At 32.7% G+C, this 22,475-nt stretch overlaps 1 protein-coding gene across 2 annotated transcripts in view; it reads right to left on the bottom strand.

The window, feature by feature from the left end:
* LOC125070601 (high affinity cAMP-specific and IBMX-insensitive 3',5'-cyclic phosphodiesterase 8) overlaps nucleotides 1–22,475 on the bottom strand; it is a 204,314-nt gene that overhangs the window by 106,818 nt on the left and 75,021 nt on the right. The window lies entirely within an intron of this gene.

Here is a 22,475-nt window from a genome sequence, read left to right as displayed (position 1 = left end):
TCGGAGAAGCGAGTCAGAGGAGGAACTATCGTTACACCTATGTACGTTTCGTGATCAAATAAAATATAACCTGATCATAAAATCGAAATTTACTCGTAAATTAGTATAGGTACTAGTTTCCGCCCGTGGATTCCTTCGCATGTAAGGGGTGGGGAGGGGGACTATCGGTTGTAGAAATCATAGAAATGCCTATTATTTATTAATTTTCCTATTTCTACCTCAAGCTACATAACTTGTGTTAGTAGTGAGTACGACCGTATTGTCGTGGAGTCAAGATTGAAATTGCGGCATTTATAATGTTTACACCCTTGAGCTATTGACTTCAGGCCCGTCTTAATCCAGGGTGCAGAGAGTGTAAAAAGCCGGAGCAAGTCTCGGATCATGGGAATTGGACCATTGAACTCTTTTATGTATCCCGCCCAGTTGTGAAGAGTACGCATAAGAGGAAGTTGATTGACTTCTATTATTGGACACATTTAAACTCATTGACACTGTTTAATAATATATATATATTATTAAACATATAATATAATAAACATTTATATATTTATTAATATTAATACGCTATTGTTCTCTATTTTGTTCCCATAAAGAAGATTTAAGGTAACATTTAATTAAAATATAATTATAACTAAACAAATTCATTTTTCAAACAATGAATAGATAAAGATAGATAAGTTTATTATTTGTGCCACTACAAAATAACAGACATGGCCCAATTCCTCTTTAAGAGGCATTGGGCCATGTCTGTGTAGAGATTCGGGGTTTAATGTTTTGAGAGTAATTAAAAATATTTTAATCCAATTAGACGAGTTATAAGCTTGATATTTTATATTCTAAGCCTTTAACAATAAATCCGACTGTGACTGGTCGTGTGATTAGCGTGTCCAATTATATTTTTTATATATTTACACGAGTAAAGCTATTTCGTTAGAAAAAAAAATGCTTATTGTCAAGTTACAGAACTAAACTAATTCGGTAACTTGACAATCGGATTGTAGATACTACCGAGAAAACCTTTTCCTTTTCACAAATTTTCGTCACGTCGTGAAACCTTTCGCTTAAAAGATATTTATTGTAAAATGATCAAACAATTTATTGTCATATAAAAAATAATATCAAAAAACTTCCTAATTTACTCTGTGTACGTAAATGTGTGTGAAACATTGCATATGTACATTGTAACGCGAAAATAATAAAATATTTATGAGGTTATCATGTAGATTCTGTCAACTAAATCACCCATATAGTAAATATTGTGACTATGAGTGGACCGTAACAATGTCCATTACATATGGACCACACCTGGTCTATAAACATTCCACAAGCGACAGAAAAACCAAACGTATCATATTACTTAGTATATTGGAAATTATACAAATAAATTAATGTCTTTCATTGTCATCATAATAAACAACTATTAAGATAACTTATAATTAGTAGGGCTTGTAAACATTTAAACATGTTTATTATATAATAAAAATTAAATACTTTAATAAGGTATCTCCGTTTGAGAAGAAGCTCTCAAGAGAATGTTGCACTACGATGCTCCAATGTGAGTTATTGGAATACACGTGGACCAAAATAATATATTACAAACATTTATATATAAAAGTAGTATATAACTAGGTTCAGGAACTCCTTTTAAAGGGTTTTTATAGTATATTCCAACAACATGCTCCAATGTTAATTATATCCAATGTAAACATTGTATATGGCATACTTTCATCCAACGCATGCAGTTAGACTGACCCAACGATGTAAACTTAGTGACATACCATTTTCATTTATGAATAATTTATACCGAATGGTATATTTTGTGAGTAATTAAATACAAGCTGAAAACGAATACGGTACATTGGAAACATATTTGCCCGCGACTATTTACTTACGACTATTTATTCTGCGATAAGAATCATATTCGATGTCAATTACACGTAATTATAATATTATCTCGCATGTTTTGAATAAAAAACGATTAATAATTCGTGAATAATTTAAATATACACACATAAAATATTATTCAATAATAGTTAATAATGTCAGTACACGGTATGAAACGAAACATTTATGTAAATGATTAAATTCATATTTAATTACATTTAAAACTATATTTTAGAGCCTCGAACAAAACGTCTGCCTATATCAAACGGAAGTTAACGTAAAACCTCTTTTCAAAAATAAAACACTCACCCCTCCACATTTCGCTTGGTCGGTACATCTTTGAAGTTTTCACTTCACTGAATCATTTCACACGAGGTGTCTCAGAGGAGAGGACTAAAAAAATACTGAAGATCTGCGCTTTGATATCAGTACGATAGTGACGTAGGCGCGATAATGTGATAGTGGGATTAAAGCATTGACAATTTCATTGATTGCGTCGGTAAGTAGTCGTAAGAGGAATTTCCTTAATGGTCGTATAGTGTTTTATAGGTTCTGGCTTAGAAAGTACACTAAGGTTAACCGTGCACCGGATATAGCTTGATATAGCTCGACTCTTTTATTCATTCTATTTTTATTCTGTGGTAAACGAACCGACTGGAAAGTGTCACAGTGTCATTGCCATGAGGGTAACTCGTCAGACTAATTGCTTTATTATAATCATTAATTAATATTGTTAAGTTTCTTACAATTTAAAATGTAAAAACGTAAACTGAGCACTTACACGAATGACACCCATCATAATAGATATACAATTTTATCCGAGTGAAACAAAAGACATTGTATCTCTTTTCAATTAATAACAATAATAAATGATACGACCATACGACACATCTTATAGCAAACCGATTTAATGTTATATGATAAACAAAATCTAGTTTTAAATTGATTTGTTTCAAGTGAAAAATGTATTTTTTCACCCAGTTTAATAGAACGTTTATTTCACAAGTACGCAAAACATCTGATCTTCAAAGCAACGAAGACCACATGCTTTATATTTCTTTATCTCAATACTTATAAATAATGTCGTGTTTACAGCACGCCACAACGGTTTTAGATCATGGCCGCTTTGATACGCCGGAGTATACAAAAGATTGGTGATAAGTATGTTTTACGTCAGTTAAAGAAAAGTTATTTCTTTTGAAAGTAAAACCTTTCGGCACGAAGTGTTAAATTTCAAGGTCAAATTTAAACTGTTTTAACATTTTTTTATCTGTGTAATCTATCTGTAGGTATTCTGTGGAAACATTAGCTTCAAATGTCAAAATGTGATATGCGTCAATGACTAAAATCATTATAGGGAACATGTATCAAATCGGCGTCTCACTGTAAGTCGGTTGTCGAGTCTTGTCACCATTTCACGAGTGAGATATAAAGTGAATTCACCCAGAATCGGACAGCGGACACAAATGTCACATATACTGAGAAATAGTTTAAAGTAAATACTTTATTGATTTTTTTTTTAAATTCCAATTGGAATAATGGTCAACGGGCTTTGTTATTTGTATTAGCATTAAGCCTGTTTCCGGACCTCACACAGAGTTGCCTAGTGGGTGGTTGAGTGTGTTTATTTATTTGCCTAAATCTAGTGAAGTGCTTAAAGAAAGAAAGAAGTCTATTGAAGAAACGGTTTATTTGTATCTGATAATATAAGATTGGTTTCACTATCAAATATAATCCGTCATGTTATACGACGTGAATATTAGAATCGTAACGGTCAGACTCTCATAATTTTGTGTTGTGTGTACCGTGACAAGTATTGTAGTGTTATTCTGTAAGAACTCACTTTGTATTTCACTCGTGAAAAATAAACTGGTTGTGATTGGCTATTTTAATGTATATGACATGACTTTAAATATTATAAATATTCGTGTTCCAAGTTTTTATTAACAGAATAGCTTTATTATTATTATTTAATAATTAATTAGATAACTAAATAAATACTCACCAGTAGATTGTAATACTGACAAACATCCAGTTAAGATCTAAGTGGGATCTTAATAATAGGTGATATACATTCAAGCGAGACTGGCAACAATCAAATCAAAACAAAACATTAAGTTACATACATGCGTCAATGTTTAACATCATTATAGGAATACACGTATCAAACTCGCTTGTCACCATTTCACGAGTGATATATAAAGTTAACTCACCCAGGATCGCGCAGCTGACATAAAAAGCTTATGTCACATATACTGAGTAATAGTTAATATAATTATTAGAAATAGTTATTATAGGTCACGATCGCATGCCGATGCGCGCCAGATATCTTTCTAGATATTCCACATAAAAAGTACTTCAAAAATATCTCACATGTGCCATTACACACTTTAAATTAAAACTCAACTATATTTTTTTCAATTATTTATCTTATCTTTAAGATTAAAATCAGTAAGAAAACAGGAGCTACTAATGGCATCATTAATAATGTCCACAAAAACATATTTTTTGCCACGGTCGCCAATCATCTCAGGGCTAATTAGGCATCTGCCAAAAATATATTAGAGACTTACGGCTTCACGTACGAGTACCATCCGAGGTAAGAGAGCTTATCACCAACTTTTTAATGGTTTATCGACGTGACCCGGAATTCTATATTTTCTATGATGGGATATGACTTGAAATCTGGAGTTTTATGAAGTAGACATTTAATATACAAGCCATTTAAATTACTATATGTAAACATATTATTGTTCTATAAGCCGCAACATATAATGTAATTTTTTCTACCAATATCAGATTCTAGCTTCTACATTTTCCAACTCACTCATACTCAACTGAGTATAATCTCGACTGAAAATAATTAAGAGATCAATTCGCTACATTGTTGCGTTTAGTATGCTTCTTATTTAGGTCATTTTATAATTATTCGATGCCGAGATGGCCCAGTGGTTAGAACGCGTGCATCTTAACCGATGATTTCGGGTTCAAACCCAGTCAGGCACCACTGAAATTTTATGTGCTTAATTTGTGTTTATAATTCATCTCGTGCTCAGCGGTGAAGGAAAACATCGTGAGGAAACCTGCATGTGTCTAATTTCAATGAAATTCTGCCACATGTGTATTCCGCCAACCCGCATTGGAGCAGCGGGGTGGAATATGCTCCAAACCTTCTCCTCAAGGGAGAGGAGGCCTTTATCCCAGCAGTGGGACATTTACGGGCTGCTAATGCTGAAAAAAAATAATTATTCGATAATGCAGGAAGTATTTCCGAGGAAGTTATCCTTTATAATATAAAGTGAAGCCAATACACATTCAAAGAAATATAAAAAAAAAATAGTAGAACGTCACCGGACGCCCTGTATATGTGAATCATTCAAATGAATATAAGAACTTATAATTACTAAAAAATAGTACGCAGCTCATAGGCACACACATACAAGGGAGTCTTAAGGCGGCGCGGAGGGTCATGATCGCATGCCGAGGCGCGCCAGATATTTATCTGAATATTCCACATCAAAAGTACTTCAAAAATATCTCACATGAACCATTACACTTTAAATTAAAACTCAAATATATTTATTTCATGTACGGTTAAAAAAAGTTTTGAAGGACAATATACCTTTATACGTACAACAGAAAAAAAATAACGACTGTAAACAAAGAAAACCTTTTGAAGATTCACGCGTTCTATATTCGAACGTGGTTTGGTTTGGTTATTAAAATAATAATTTATAGTTTTATTTTGTTAAAATCGTTTTATTTATGACTTTCTGGCAATTAAGAACGGGCTACAGACAATTTATCGCATAAACTTATAAATATAAAACTCCCGTCATAATCTAGACGAGAAACAGTCTCACCGGCATATGTTTTTATCCGTTATCAATAAGAAAGTTAGCAATGGAAGGGGTTAGACTTCGATCATCGTTAATGTGTTTACATTTATGATGAATCATTTACAAAATCCGATGTAAATATCATGCAATAAACGCCGAAGGCTGTTTGATTATTTAAAGCAATACAATATTATTTTAGATGTGATGTCTATTGGCTATTTGCCATAATATTAGTATTGCTCCACACGTGTCACTGAAGCATTTATAATTCACGTGTCAATATATTTTTTTTATACAGTGTAATCAGTCAGTGATTATCACGATTTAAGGAATATCTGATCTGATGATCTACTATCTAATGTGGTCATGTGTGTAAGGTACAAGAATTTGACTGCATGTGTGTGTAGTAGATGTTATATTTAATAGTATTTATTTATCAATTGGTTGGTTGGTAGTTTACTTTTTTTTATATCCTATTCAGCCTTTCTAAAAAAGAATCCTAAATCACGATTAGTAGCATGTATGTATACAAATATTATAAATACGAAAGTAACTTTGTCTGTTACCTCGTCAAGCTTTAACCGCTGAACCGGTTTATTGATACTTTTTTTATTTACCCCTCGAGGGGGTAAAATGGAGGCGACGGTTTGTGTGGTTTGATTGGTAATGTTTTATAAATTATGCGCGGATAAAGCCGCAGGTTCAGCTAGTAGAATATAATTTTAGCTAATCGCTAATAAACATCTTAAAGAACCATTCGTTTCTGTACATATAAACTAAAGTGAACCTTATTAACGTAGTCATTATGGTTGATTTCGTTTAAATAAAATTATAATTTATTTGAAGCACTATGAATGAACGGCTGTATCATAATGATTCACGTTTTTTTAATAAGTTATTATTTCTACAATTAAATTTATTTACTTAATTATATTGATGTACAAAAGGTTTCAGTTTAATTGTAAATAACGCTTATTAAAATAATCATTCAATAAATAAAATTATATTCATAGAGGCACATCCACGAAACTCTTAAACAAACAAGCATAATCAATAAATTGTATCGATTTTATAGAGGAGACTCGGGTTACGTGGGATTCGTAGCCGCTAAAATCAGTGCGAGAGCGCCCACAGCACTTGTGTTATAACACATCTGCGACCTCTCCCGAATTGTGCTCTACTCATTTCAGCGGAGTTCTCCTCAGGGGGTGAAGATGATCTCGCCTCCAGTACTCATTGTCCTAGAGCGTGCAGCAGCACCAGACCATCAGAACTGCCGCCCCAGGATTGATATGATATATATATATGTATATACGTATAGTACATATTTTTAGTATTTTTGTATTATGCAGTAAATTACAATTGGCATGATTTAAAGTGTGTTCTAGCTTTGTAATATTTTTCTCCTTGCCTGTGTTGGAAGAAAACTCTTCAAGAGATAAAAATGTCTTTTATACAAAATATTATATATATTTAACTTTTTTTTTTTGGTAAGTATAATAAAGCGCTAAAAAGATATAAATTTAATACCGCCATCAGTGACTGTAGAGTTTTAGAGTGTTTCTAAAAAACACCTCAGAATATATTTTTATTGATGTATGTTAAAAATAATCGAATATAAAAAATACTAGTTATTTATATAAAGTATAACACGTATTCATTAAATTTACCATTTAGTTCGAGTGTGTGTAGGAAGCTTTAGTTTTCTCACAGATAAACATAATAATATTATGTTTGACACACAGATAATAAATTAACCAGTTAAAGCTCTTGGTTTATATATGTTTAGTATGTTAATATTGGGTCCGAATGTTAATTTAAGTTCACGATTCAATTGTAGTAAGATACGTTTCAGAATGTATTTGATAGTGCAATTCAAGTTTGAATAAATTGTTCCAATTAAATAAGATAAATTAAGAACATTTGAATTTAAATTGTCTTGATATAATTAACCCTTCGTGAAAAATCTATGGTACATCATTATTGGTTCGTGACAAAAGGGCGATGAATTTTGACTGTCGTCGAAGTAGCCATCGGATCTTTGTTCGAAATTTAAATGAATATTAGTAGATAAGAGGAATTGTGAGCTATTAAAAATGAAGATATATTAATCAACAAATGTCGTGAATGATATACCAGAGTTATCAGCATATCGCTTGGAATATGTAAATCTAAGATTTGTTTATATCTGCTTCATCGATTTATATAATTACGCTATATTTAAATCTAGCTGTTACTTGGCTACGCTCAACGAAAATAGATTTTAATTATGATTTTGTTATGAATGAATACAAATTATGAACGTGTCAATTTTTATAAGTAAATTTCATCACTGGCCATTCCGAGCGTGACTGTATTAACGTTATAATCTTAAGCTGTAGAGACTTACAAAATACACATTATATTAACACACAGGCTCTTTATTAAATTAACTCGACTACATAGAGCTGTTCACTGAGCAACTTTAATTGTAAAGTGTGTACAATATACATCTTTCCAGCGTGTTCTAAGAAAATAATTAAAAAGAGTTTTTTACATACAAAAACGAACAGACGGGGAATGATGAGTTACAGTTACATGGAAAATGTAATTAAATCTGTGTCGTTAGTTTTAGGAGTGATAAGAGAAAAAAAAGCCGATCTTGCCCAGTGGTTAGAACGCGTGCATCTTAACCGATGATTGCGGTTTCAAACCCAGGCAAGCACCACTTATTTTTAATGCGCTTAATTTGTGTTTGTATTTCATCTAGTGCTCGGCGGTGAAGGAAAACATCGAGAGGAAACCATGTGTCTAATTACAACGAAATTGTGCCAGCACATGTGTATCCACGAATCCGCATCGAAGCAGCGTGAAAAGACATATTTCCTTATTTATAATAATAATCATGTAATACAGATCTTTATATATTTTTAACATAATATTGTATAATATACATTCTTAACCGTAATCTGTAGCCGTCACCGTATTCTGTAATTTGAGGAATCAATGACCTTTAAAGTTCCTACTTGAATAAAGATAAATATTTGGATTTCAAATAAGAATGAATCAGTATTAAATGCCTAGTTATATTGGCCAGCTTTTAAGGTGGCAGATACTGAGATTCCTTTTTTTCGTAGGAAATACGCATTAGGCGTTTTCCTCGCGTGAAATAGAGGGGTATATGGGACACGCCGGTGCCTTGGACGCCTAGTGTGCCCTAGTACACCGGAATACCCACTAAAAAGCCAGCAGTACTCCGTCTCTTCTCCGGACGACACTGGATCACCTTTGAATGCTACTGTGACGTGATCCCTAATTCAAGTTCTGGTCGGGCCAATTATTAGTACTATCAATGTCATTAACCTTGACACATACCTGCCTTAAAATTAAAGAACATTGCTATGAGAACACATATACGCAATCAAAAAGTCCAATGACCTCTGAAATTCGTATAAATGTAATTTGTTATCAACGCTTTCACGAATAACTTTCAACTTTAGACGTATTGCTCAATTTCGTTACTTTATTTCTCCGCACTTATTGATGTTATATTCAAACCTCAATCTAAACAATACGATATTTATTCTCATCTAAGATTTACATTTCCAAGTCAAGAAATACGAAGATCAAATAAAATCTGTAGAATATGAAAATATTTTACTGGCTGCAACCATGTTGCAAATGTAATTTGGAAGCGGGCGCTTTTAAAATTTTCTTGATGCGACTAGAGTGGATTTACTTGAACATTATTTACAGACATCGCGGCGAAGTTCATTCGGATAGACTTATGTATATTTATGCAATCAACGTGTAACTTCTTCGAGGATTCATATAAATTAATGCGTGTGTAATCAAGACAGTTATAAAAACAGTTTCGTCGGAAGCGTTTGACTCAACTTTAGATAGAGTTACATTTATATTAAACTTTGAACGCCCTAAAAGAAGTTTAACTACAAAAGTGTCTGTTTATAAATAAACAAATGAACAGTGCAAGTTTAATCGCTGGTCTCCTAGAGTCTTCAGGAAAGAAATATTTTTACCTAAAATCCCCCGAGGACAATTTTATGTGTTCGGATAAAAACATGTTGACGCAGGTTAAAAGCTTTTACTATGTCGTGTTTAATTGAAATCAATTTATTGGTTTACACGTGAAGCCCATACAAACACTTTAGCAGTAAAACTTCTTTTTGTAAAAAAAATAGCAGCCTGTAAATTTTCTACTATTTTGAGGATAGTTTTGGAGTTCATACCATCACACCTATTCAATATTTGTTATCACATGCAGGTTCTCACGGCGATTTCATTTGAGTATAAGATATTCACTTAGTGGTAGAGCATTGTGCAAGCCTGTCTGTGTAGGTACCACACACTCATTCCTCAGGCAGCCATAAGTATCGTTGTGTTTCTGTTAGAAAGGTGAGTGAATGAGGTTTATAGGTACCTACACCTTAGTTTCACAGGTTAGTGGCATATTGGCGACATAAAGAATATATATATAATATAATTTATTCTATAGCTCCAATGTCTAAGGGTAGTGGTGACGAGTTCCCATCAGGTGGCCCATTTGCCTGACAATAACAACGTATAGCATATATATTATAAACACAAGAAAAATCAGAGATACTTGTTTCGAATTTGAGTCCGCAATTAACGCTGAAAATTTCTAGCCACTGAGCAACTCAACGCTGTTAGCGTATACCTATACTATCAGTAACGGATTCGGTATACGGCAAATCTGGTTTTAATTTAGATGTATTCTATACTCATATTACTAAACAAACATGTTATTGTCATGTAGTTATATTTATATTCACATAGAAAATATGTCGATGAAGAGAAAATGATTCCGTCACGACATATCAACCTTGTTGGAAGTTGCCAGCGTGCCAAACGACAATCTATTCCTGGCACTGCTCGAGTTTTTTTTTACACAGTCATGTCACTGTTTGATGATAAGCGGCATAATTCTCAGATCAGATACATACGCTTAATTAATTCTTGTAATTTACACTTAAAATATGTTGACGTTTATGATTATATGTCGTGTTTCTTTTGATCATTTATGTATAATGTTCTATATTTTCACCACATTACATATAAAAAACATACATTTCAAACATTTTCAATTAACTATCTTATGTTTGTTTTGACATTTGTAACATTCGCAACATAAAATATAATGTATATAGTATCTATATACTAATGATATAAATATAAAAGTAAGTCTGTCTGTCACGGCCGTTTGTTTCTCTTTCACAGCCAAACCACTGAACTAAGATTGTACTCCAAGGATGGACTAAAGCTTTTTGCTTAACATTTTACGCCCTACCCAACGCAAGCGAAGCCGCGGTGGACAACTAGTGTGATATATTTTCTAAAGGTACGAGAAAAACATAACTCTCCTACGTCGTCGTCGTCATAGTGACATCTATTTCTTGTTAAGTTTTTATGGTAATGCTATTTAACTAAATTATATACTATACAATTTTATAAATAGCGTTTTGGGAAGTTTTGGAATACATAGTTGATAAAAATAGATTCAATATGTTGAAAATTTAGTTTTAATCGTTTTCAGAAAAAAATAATATACAGATAATAATAAAACTTTTTTTATAGCATAGACACCGTCACGCCCCAATTTACTTGAGGCGAAAATTGAAAAAAAAAAATAGCATCTGTCTTTACTCTGGCCTCAAACTATCTCCATGTCAAATTTCACCTAAATCGTTTTAGCGGTTGAAGCTTGATGAATATGACTAATAATATGACCGTTTTGTATGAATGTGTGATGTGAAAAAAGTATAATTATCCGATGTAGTTCAAAACTGCAATAGTTGATAAAAAATATAGTAAATACTTTTTAAACTCTATTTACTTTGTTGCAAATAAAAAACTGCAGCGACTGCGAGCGGCACAACGCCGTAATTAGTATTAGAAGATTAAATACGAAAATTTGTTCATTTTGCTCGATTCAACATTTTCTGCCTGATTTAATGCCGTTTACATAGTAAATATTTAACAACAAAATAGAATTATAGTGTCTGTCCGTGATGTCATTGCATATTGACAAGTGATCGTACCAAAATAACTGTTCTTTAAATTTATTTTTGTCTGCCTATATGTGCGAGGTGATCTGCGAAAGATTTAAAAAAAACTAATTTACTGTAGGTTTTTTACTGGATGGATTCAAAGGTAAAGTGTACTTACTTATGTATTTATCAAACGCTAATTTAGGCGTATAAATGGATTATAATTATTATGAATTATAATTAACAAAAAAAAAACAATGTTCAGAATTGTTTGCCTTTCACATTCCTTCAGGATAGGAGCATAACCGTTAGCTTACCTAATGTATTTATATTAAGATTTTTTTATAATTCCCTGTTATAACACAATGCATATTAATAATAAGCCAGGACAAAACTCGTTATAAAAAAGGTTGAACAAGAGAACTCTTTATAGTCAGCGTCCTCGAAAGGTAAGTTTTCAAAAGACTATTTGACACAGAAACGGACCGAAAAACACATCCGACCTTCGAATGAAATTACTGGACTGAGATTAATGAAGTTAATTATAGAAACAGTCGAGTCAATCGTTGCTTCTTAATTGAAATTTTAATGGGATTACATTGTCTTGTGAAAACATTTGGCCGGTCGCTAGAAACGAACAAAGCTTTTTTCAAATAAAACTCTGTTATTGTGTTGTTGAAATTAAATAAGACGACCATTTATTTCACTCCGACGTTTAAACATTCTTTTTATATTGTACACAATCTATAAACAATACTAATTATATAAAATAATATTCATGGATATATTATACTAAGTAAATACCACTAATTACATTTTTTATCAAAAATAAAATAATATTTATTCAAGAAAATAATTTTAGAATATGCGATATTTAATAGATATTTTTTTTTGTATTTTTTTTAATACTCATGTCTAATTAAATTTACAACTTTAAACAATATATAATAATATATTTACTAATGCATTTAATGCGTTCCTAATAATTCACCCAATTTTCCACCGGTGTTGCAGATGTCCATGGGCGGTGGTAGTCACTTTCCATCAGAAGAGCCTATGTCTGTTTGAAAATTTTTTTTTGCATAAAAAACCAGTTTTCGTCCTGACCTGTTTTGGCCTACGGACAACAGCCGTGCATTTTTTACTTTTACAGATGGACTCTTTCGAGTGAGGGACTCTCATAATCCGATGAGATTCAACACCGATTCATTAAGAACTGATTCAATCCGACATGGCCGGGGAGAGTTTAGGCGCAGGATCGACGATTTTACGTGCTTTCCGTAACGTTTGTATCGTATATAAAAAATTGAATGTGTTTTACTATCCGCTAACTAACACTTAGTATACATACTCTTTAATTTTTTAATGCATCTTCATGCAAATTACAACTCTAACTTTTAAAATACAGAGTTTCAACTCAATCGGATAAATCGCACAGGAACGTATGCAGGACAAATAAATATTAATTTATGTAGTATGTGGATTGAACAACTCTCACTAATTATCCAATTATAATATAACCATAATTTACCCGAAGCGAGTTTCTAAGCGAGTGACTAATTGTGTTTGATGTTTTCAAACTCCTTTCAAACTTTCAAGGTTTAACGGTATCTGTTCGTGTATATGATTTAATATAAACTAATACTTCGTTTTGGCGTGATCAGGTCTTACTGAAGTCTTAAATGTTTTGAACACCTGACACCATTTATTTTTCAGTGATACAAAAAAACGTCTGAAAAACGTCTAGTCACTGTAGAATTTGAAGGCGAATATTAGCTTTAGTCCTCCGAATAGTCTACTACTAATGAACTGATATAGTTCGAATATCTTTAGGCGTTATTTGTACTTCTAACTCATTTCGTGTTTGACGGACGGAAAGAAAATGTGAGTGAAACTGCGTGTGTCGGATGAAATTATACACCAAGCCTCATTTCAGCGGTGTCGTGATACAAGCTCTAAACCTTGTCCTAAAATGAGTACGTTAACAGGTTCTAACATTACATACATAACTGAAACTTGGAGACAATACAAAGCGAAAACATTTTCTTAAAGTGAAACTTTAATAGGCCTCGAAAAAGAAAGTTAAATCTTCAATATAGGTCATTCCTATTTTCTCTCGAACTACACTCAAGCTCTTAGCCATTGTAGTCATTAGATTGACATGTTGAATGGAGTTAATGTAACTCAGCCGAGCGAAGCGCGTTAGTGGACCTTTAACACTAATGAAATCTCATAGAGCGCAGGGGTACCATCGCAAATGTTTAATGTCAATGGTTTTCGGTTAATCGAAATGCTTTATTGGTCTAGTGGCTAGTTATAATGCCACGGCTCCGGAGGTCTTGGAATCCAGGTCGAAAATCGCAAAATTAGCAATACTGCAATTTGGAACTGTATACACTCCCAAACCTCGGAGAGCACCTAAAACCATAGTCCAGCGCCTGAACTCTTTCCTGTCGCGTCTGATTTGCTATTCCAACGTATTTGAGTTTGCGCACATACTTGTGCAGTATAATGTGTTCTGCGTGGCTGAGATTCGACCCCATGGACGAAATCGGTCAGGGCGACATCATCATCAAAAGGCAGATCTCGGGGTCGTGGGTTCAAACCTCAATTCGTGCCAAAACTGTCGAGATATTCACAGTAGCAGTTTCAAGTTCCAAAGTTTGCAGTGTTTATACTCCCGTGCCCTAAAATACATCAACAACAATTCAAGTCCGTACTTTTATAAATAAAAATTGATTTAATTATTTAATTCAATCAAAAAATTCAGAAATTGACGTTAGTAATTATATGCAAACTATAAATTATAAATCTATATGGATATGTCATACACAGGTTATGCGCCACATTTACAGGAAGACGTATCTAAATTTTATTGTTACAATTTTTTAATTTATTATTATAAGAATAGCCTAGCATTGATTTTAACAAAAAGTAATAAATTGAACTCCTATGTAGATAATAAGTGCAGTTGCTGCCGGTGAAGGTATTCAAATTAATTTCGTATTCATCTGGTTAGGTACCAGCCACATCATACATTATATAGCCCAAAGCAATACTTTTACTTGGTGGTAGGGCTTTGTGCAAGCACATCTGGGTAGGTACTACCCATTCATCAGATATACCGCCAAATAACAATACTCTGTATTGTTGTGTTCCGCTTAGAACTGTGAGTGAGCCAGTGTAATCACAGGCACAAGGGTGTGCCTGTGATTATATAACATCTTAGTTCCCAAGGTTGGTGGCGCATGATGTAAGGAATGGTTAATATTTCTTACAGCGCCTTTGTCTATGGGCGGTGGTGACCACTTACCATCAGGTGGCCCATGTGCTCGTCCGTCAACCAATGCCATAAAAAAATAGTATTATTGTGTTCCGGTTTAATGAGTGAGTGAGCCAGTTAAACTTAAAGATTGGTATCGCATTGTTAATATTATAAATAATTAACATTTTTTTACTGTACACTATTACCATCAATTAAGGCTACCATTTGGTACCACTGGCAAATGAGCCTCCATTTGCCAGTCCATGTAACTAAGCGACGTTTAAAATAAAATGACCTAACTTGTAGGTGTAAACAGTAACTACCGACTACGGAACAGAGTTTACACCTAGAATCTGCAAAGCTAGTCTCACTCAGCAATACTCTGAGATGAGCTTCCCTGTTAATTTAGTCAGCCAAGTATCTTACTCATTCGACAACAGTACTCGTGAATTGATGTCACTGGGGCTTCTCTATAATAACCGGGCACTAACAACTTAAGTTTTGCACTCATCTTGGACTAGTAATATGGCTATTTGTATGCACATAATTCCGTATAAATATATACATATTGATCTTTAATAACACCAAGAAGACGTTATGTATATATTTATTTATAATGCTAGCTGTTTCGCGCGGTTTTATCCATTTTTAATTGTTATTCTTAAAAAGTTACGACATTGATGTTTTAAATTCTTAAATCTTTATTACTATTAATAATGCGTTTTACACAATTTTAATAATTACTTTTAAGGGGAGATTAGCGGTATATACATGTATAATATTTTGTCATATCAGTATCTCTTAACGAGGATTAAAAGTCGCACAAATCAGCTAAAGGTCAACTAACAGTTTATTGGGGACTTTTTCTAAAATTTGTGAAAACTATTTTTGACAGACAAATCAGATGTAAATACAGGTGAAAATACTTGATTTAAGTTTATTTAATTTCCCAAATAGCACACTTAAATAAATAAACCTAACTGTAGAGAGACATACTAAGTCAAAATACTCTGGACCATGGTAAAGGAACCGCGATTAAATAGTTGCAGAGTTTCGACTGCAAAATAAACACAAATTAAACATATAAAAACCTTGATAGTTGCTCGGAAAATATTTACATGAAACTTGTAAGTTATAATAAAAGATTATTGACAAATGTTACTTTTTCAAGTGCTCGTAAAAAAACGGTTTGTATAACGTGGGTTTATAAATTAACCAAAACATTAATAACAGTAAAGAGCAGAAATACACCGCGTTGCCCTTAGCCACGTTCTTAATTAATATACCGAGGTAAAAACCTAATTTAAATGATTTATATCGACTTAAATTAAGGGTTGACTGTAGGTTAGTTACAATTCACCGTTGACTCTTGTAGCCCTTATAAAATATTATATGGATTTTTGGTATACGAATATTCTTAATTTCTTCAATATCCTAACTTTACTTCACTTTCCGGGAGCTCGTAAATCATTTGCTTCTGCGTCTGATTTCTTCGTATATATATTAGATTTAGAGGTAACAGGAATTTTGCGTGTTTGTTACAGCTTAAGGTAACCGAGATGACCTCGCGTAGCCTTATATAACAATCTTGGTGCGGAAATATTCCAGATCACTGTCCGCAGCAAGAGAAACATCCTAGAAAGAGAGATTGATGCAAGTCTCTTCTTTCAACTGAAAATTTACGTTTAAACAATTCTGTTACTATTCTAATCTGTGTTAACTCGGATTCCGAAGAATGCATCTATATATGCTCACGACTAATTATAATGCAAGAAATTTGATAGGCTAAATGAAGGCTAGTTTCGTGACCCAGCTTCGGTCAAGTACATCTTCATATTTTATGAAGTTTTAACTTCATGATGCTTTTCATGACATTATCAATCCCCCGATAGCCTCTGCCTTTGTTAACTGCACCCTTTACACCCCCACTCACGGCAGTTCAGAGACGGTAAATAAAGAGTTCGTTTACACTTCAAAACGTCGTTTCCTTACAAAGTATTTTACTGAACAAAGTAAATTACGTTGTTTATTTTCTAGAAATACTATAAAAGTAAATTCTTGAATACTTTTTATTCCAACTCGAGACAATCTTTGAACAATGCTTTGTTCCTTAGAATGATTCTTCTTTTGATTCTACAAAGCAATTTCAAAACGTACCTATAACTATTATAAGGGTATTCTTACAACGTTACTGAACAAAAATATAAATTTCAACGAAATTACATATTAAGATTTATACAAATATTGTTAAATATGTGAATTTATTTACATTTTTTAAAGCTGAACCGCTTGGCCGCTGCTTATATAATCTAGTACGAAGATATGCCATTTTATTTGAATACCGACAGTTTGAATGAATGCATCTTGGGGATGCTTTTGCTGGAGCATTAGATTCCTGCCACCATGTGGGCTATTGAGGCTAAAATATACTAATAAAAGCACTTAACAAGAAAGATCCCCATAGTCGGCTCTGACGATCATAACGGGATGCGATAGCTTAGCTTTATTGTACTCTGACTGCCTCTTGATCCTGAGGAAAGACTCCGGGTCGTGCCATTAAAAGTTACTGTCGATAAATTCTCAGTAGCAGCACTGAATATCCACAGTGTTTATTTTCATGCCTTGCAAAGAATGTAAAGCGCTGCGCTCAAAGTGTTGGTTCTGCACCTGAATTATTTCCACGTGTCGGCGTGTGTTTGTTTGGTCATATCGAAGATGTCATCCCATGAATGATATCATAATCGGATAAAGAGGGCGAGAGAATAGAGACAACAGACAGGTCTTTCTTGTATATGGCGGCTCTGGCGGAACTCTGACTGGTGGAGATAATTTTTGACCACCAACCCGTATTGGAGCAGCGTGGTAGAATTCGCTACAAACCAAAAAGCGAGGCCTTTACACTCTTAAAAAGAGATATTGCTTATTTGATTTTTTTTAAATACCGATCTCCTCCGTCTGTCAACCTGTTTTCCCATACATATTACAAGTCAGCGGCTCAGTTTTTATTCTAATATAAATTAAAAATTTCACTTAAAATTTGGAGAATCTAAACAAAACATTCAACGACCATATAAAGTTTTTACATTGTTACAAGTTGTTTTACATTTCTTTTTTTTTTATATGTAATTTTGTTTTTTTTTTTACAACACTTGAATTTATGTCCTATTTAGAAATCTAGTGTGCAATGAATTGTTGAGGAATCGCTGACTCTGATATGACAATTTACATTAGTTTCGGGGCAATAAATAAATTATTATTATATATTATTAAACTTTCATTAGCGTGGAGTTTTCTCGCTGTTCTTCGTAATTCATATAAGCAAAGTGAATTTAACGATTGAAAAAAATGTTAAAAGTTTTTAGTGTGTTTTCTTCTCTCACCCTGCCGCGTCGATAACATATACCTACGAATAATTACGAGATAATGACTAATACATAATATCTCGTTCGAATCTAAATTCATTGTTGTTTCGAAATTATCTACAAAAGGCAAAGTATGATCAAATAATTGTAAGACTAACCTTGTAATTACGCACATAGTTTATCAGTGCTATATCCGACATGAGTTATGGGCAAAAATCAATAATGTCTTGTTTGCTCAGATAACGCCCTTGTACAGATACCGCGGCCTACGCAGAGCTACCGTTCCATATCTTTATTATTGCCGCAGCACGTACTACTCATATTACAAAAATTGATGACTTAACTGGCTACTTACCTGTTTATATATATATTTAAAGAATAAATTTATTATAATAAATTTGAATTAATAAATAAGATATACTATTATGTGTGTGTCATACTCATACAATATTTAAAACAGACATAATACACTAAAAGTTCACGCAGTATGAAAATTTGGCGCGGTTGGTCCGGTTTGGCGTAAAAGATAAACAGATGGACACTGGACAGGGTTACTTTCGCTACTCATAAAGATACGGGATTTTAAATTTATTTTAGGAAGACTGACAACGATATAAAAAAAAACTAAACTTGAATTGATACAAATTGAAGCGTGCAATTAAAGGCTTCGGTATACGAAAATAAATCGCACATTCCGAAATACAATCGCTTGGTACGTCTTGGCGGTACAATATTTTATAATAAATAAAAAAAAATACTTAAACCAAGACTATAGGTACATTATCAGTAGATGTAGGTCATAAGACCAATCAGTGACCCAGTTCGTACATAAATACTTTACGGGATTGACAGGACAATAGGCTATTGTTCAATATAACCAAACCAAAGTCCGTAGCTTATAGCGTGGTCTTTAGGTGTCATTATCACATTATACGGCGTTTAAACTGCTGACATTATTTAATATTATATTTTTGGGATGAAAGATTTAGGTCGTTGCCTAAATTAAAAAATATTTTTTTATTTTAGAATATTATATGCGTTGCTTTTGTGACTTGGTCAGCGTGAAAATTTAATGTTTATTTTGATTGATATCAGCCAAATCCAAGAGGCTAGTATTAGCGAGACTTTATTTTAGCGAGTAGCCCTAGCCTCCAATACGGTGTTACGTCATAGGATATCATAATTAATTATATAACATTATTATATATAATGTCTATAATCGAAACTATTTATTTTACATTATTATTTACTTATAAAATTATTGTTGTAATTATTTGTTTAAAAATTTGTTAAACTTTAATTAATACTATTTTATTTGGCACACTATTTAAGACTTTTTTTTTTAAAAGATTGATCTGTCACGAGAAATAATGAGATGATGGGAATATTGAAAAATAGATTTGTTAGAGAATTATTATGAAACGTGATTTTATTTTGTCATCTTTAACTACTGAAATTACACTAGCTAACTTCGTGGGATATTTTACAGTGCAAGTGTGTGCGCAAATAAAGATGCACTCTATATTCCGTCACTCTTAAAATACGATTCTACAAAACCCACACGTTTGAAAGCAGCTCAGGACATAGGGATTTATCTGCACTTAACCTTTAACAGCGGGCAGTTTATGAGAATTTTTGAACGAAAACTCCAAAAAATATTTGATTGTATAGTCCTGGGATGTTGGGATCGAAAGCGAGAAGTCTAGTTCATATAAGAATATTATCATTTACTAACTTCATAATAGATGCCACAAGCCTTTGGCAATTTGAATGACTAAGTTTACCGTGGAGTTTCTCCTGTCCCATCGGACCCTATGTCTTTATATGAAAGATGAAGTACGTGTTAACCTATGTACATATAGCTCGTACATAATTTATTATTTATTGTGGAATATTATTGCTGGTAGTAACATGTAATAATTATACTAGTATAGATAAACAAATTCTTGAGACTTGCTGTTTTTCATCAGAATAGAAGTAATAGAAATAATTGTAATAGAACAACAGGTGGTAGCTTAACATTAATAGAATTTTATTTGAGTACAATATTTTTTTTATTTTATTTCATATACCACCGATCCAAGTTTTATTAAAGTTTGTTTGTGGTATATTCCTATATGTAGCTGTAGTAATACGTAGAAAGTAATGAATCATATTGTAGACTAACCACGGGTTTCTGTGACTTTATACGTTGAATTATATAACAATATAGGCAAAAAAGTGGCCTATATCATTGCTTGGGATCAGGCTTGCTTCATTCGAAATTTTGTTAAATTCGCTTCAGTTGGTGGAAAGGGTAAAAGACAGACATATAAAGTTTCTTTCCTGTTTATAATATTACTTTAGATAATAATGTATTATAGTGTATAGATTGAATTAATATATATAATATTAATTCTTTTTACAGCCTTTTACCTTCCACTGCTTTATCTTGGGCAACCCACATCCATCCTGCATCCTTTATTAAATCTTCCGTCCACCTCGCCACAAGGCGTGCTACTTTCTCCTAAACGTGGTCTCCACACAGTTAATATATATTAATACAATTATCATGTCAAATTATCAACGTTTTTTTGTGTGATGCGCATTAAAAATTATTTTATATCCTTATATAGATAGATAGATGTTCAAATAGATAAATTTATTAACTATATCGGTATCATTTACCGTATTTATCACGTTTTGGGAGTAAGCGGATGTGACGAAATCACATCGCCGATTGATTCGACGTCATCCTAACTAATATTAAAATGGGAAATTAAGTCTATTTATTTGTAACGCTGTCACCCGATCATTATAATTTTTTGCAAACTCATTATCAGTTCGCGGTCGCAAACTAGTTCTGTTATAAAATCGTCCTACAGTATATCAGAGTGTGATTTGTACCGGTTTTACTTGTTCTGATAACTATATTATCCCGTGTTAGGAGAACAAACGAATGTTTCGGTTCAAAGACAGTTTGTAGTTTCAAAGAGCGTCAAGTTCTCTTTGTTAGACCGATTTGCTTACACAAATAATATTGACATTCGATACTATATTGATTGCCCGTAGGGCTGTACAGCCACGAACATATATATGAGCTATTAAAATGATCATATGTGTAAGTAGAACAAAAACACAGTCAACAATAAACAGTCCGTAATTTTTCCTCTGCGAGGCTAAGTCCTTCTTTGCTCTCGAGAAGATTTGAAGCTCATACCACTGAGCTGCTGGTTGACGACAAATATAGGCCTCGTATTATTATATATTTTCCTTCACGAGGAAAGTTAACTAATATTTCCTTGAACCTGTCTCTTTGAAAATTAAATCCAATAATTTTATATGAGGCACGCAGGATTTAAACCCAGACCTTCGGTATCTCTAAGAAACTAGTTTCTGGACTCACGAGGCATTATTATATAGGCGAAGTAAGCGATAAATATGAAAATTGCTGCTATAAAAGTTGAATAACATGTCGCGTTACATAGCAGACGTCTTGAACGAGGTTTTAATATGTTCATTTCCGAAAACATCGATTTCTTCCTTAATATAATGAAGTCTTCGCGGTTTCCAACATATGAAATTAACAACAATGTAAAATATATGAGAAATTTTTATAAATAACAAAGAATCAAGTACTAAATGAGTAGATTATTTGTAATGCCAAACTGAAAAGACTACAGAACCAATATAAATAAAATTTATAACGGAAAATGGAGTATATTATATTATTATATAAGGCGATGCGTGAATTACGTATTCTTTTATATTATATCATTTACTTTGAATCGTATCTATAATTATGCTAAACTACTATATATGTATATACTTTTAAATATTTAATTCTTGGGAATTAACAAAGGAAGTTACGTGAGGTTTATGTGCATTTCTCTTCCTGCATTTCACGTAGTATATACTTTTGTGAAAGATAATGAACAATGACATTACTGTTAAAGTTTCCCATAAAAGTTCAAAGCAAAAACGTAAAACTACGCGTGTGCTTGTGCAGTTCTTTAAGTAATGTAAAACATTTTCAAAATTATAATAATCATTAATCACATGTATATACAATACTAAATAAGCATATATTAAAACCATTGAAAATTATGTACCATATTTTTTTTAAGTATTTGTTTAA

The sequence above is a fragment of the Vanessa atalanta genome, chromosome 17 (genome assembly GCF_905147765.1).
Source record: "Vanessa atalanta chromosome 17, ilVanAtal1.2, whole genome shotgun sequence".
Taxonomy (NCBI): Eukaryota; Metazoa; Arthropoda; class Insecta; order Lepidoptera; family Nymphalidae; genus Vanessa; species Vanessa atalanta.
The sequence above is the reverse complement of the archived record's forward strand: the minus strand, read 5'-3'. Positions and strand labels throughout refer to the sequence as shown.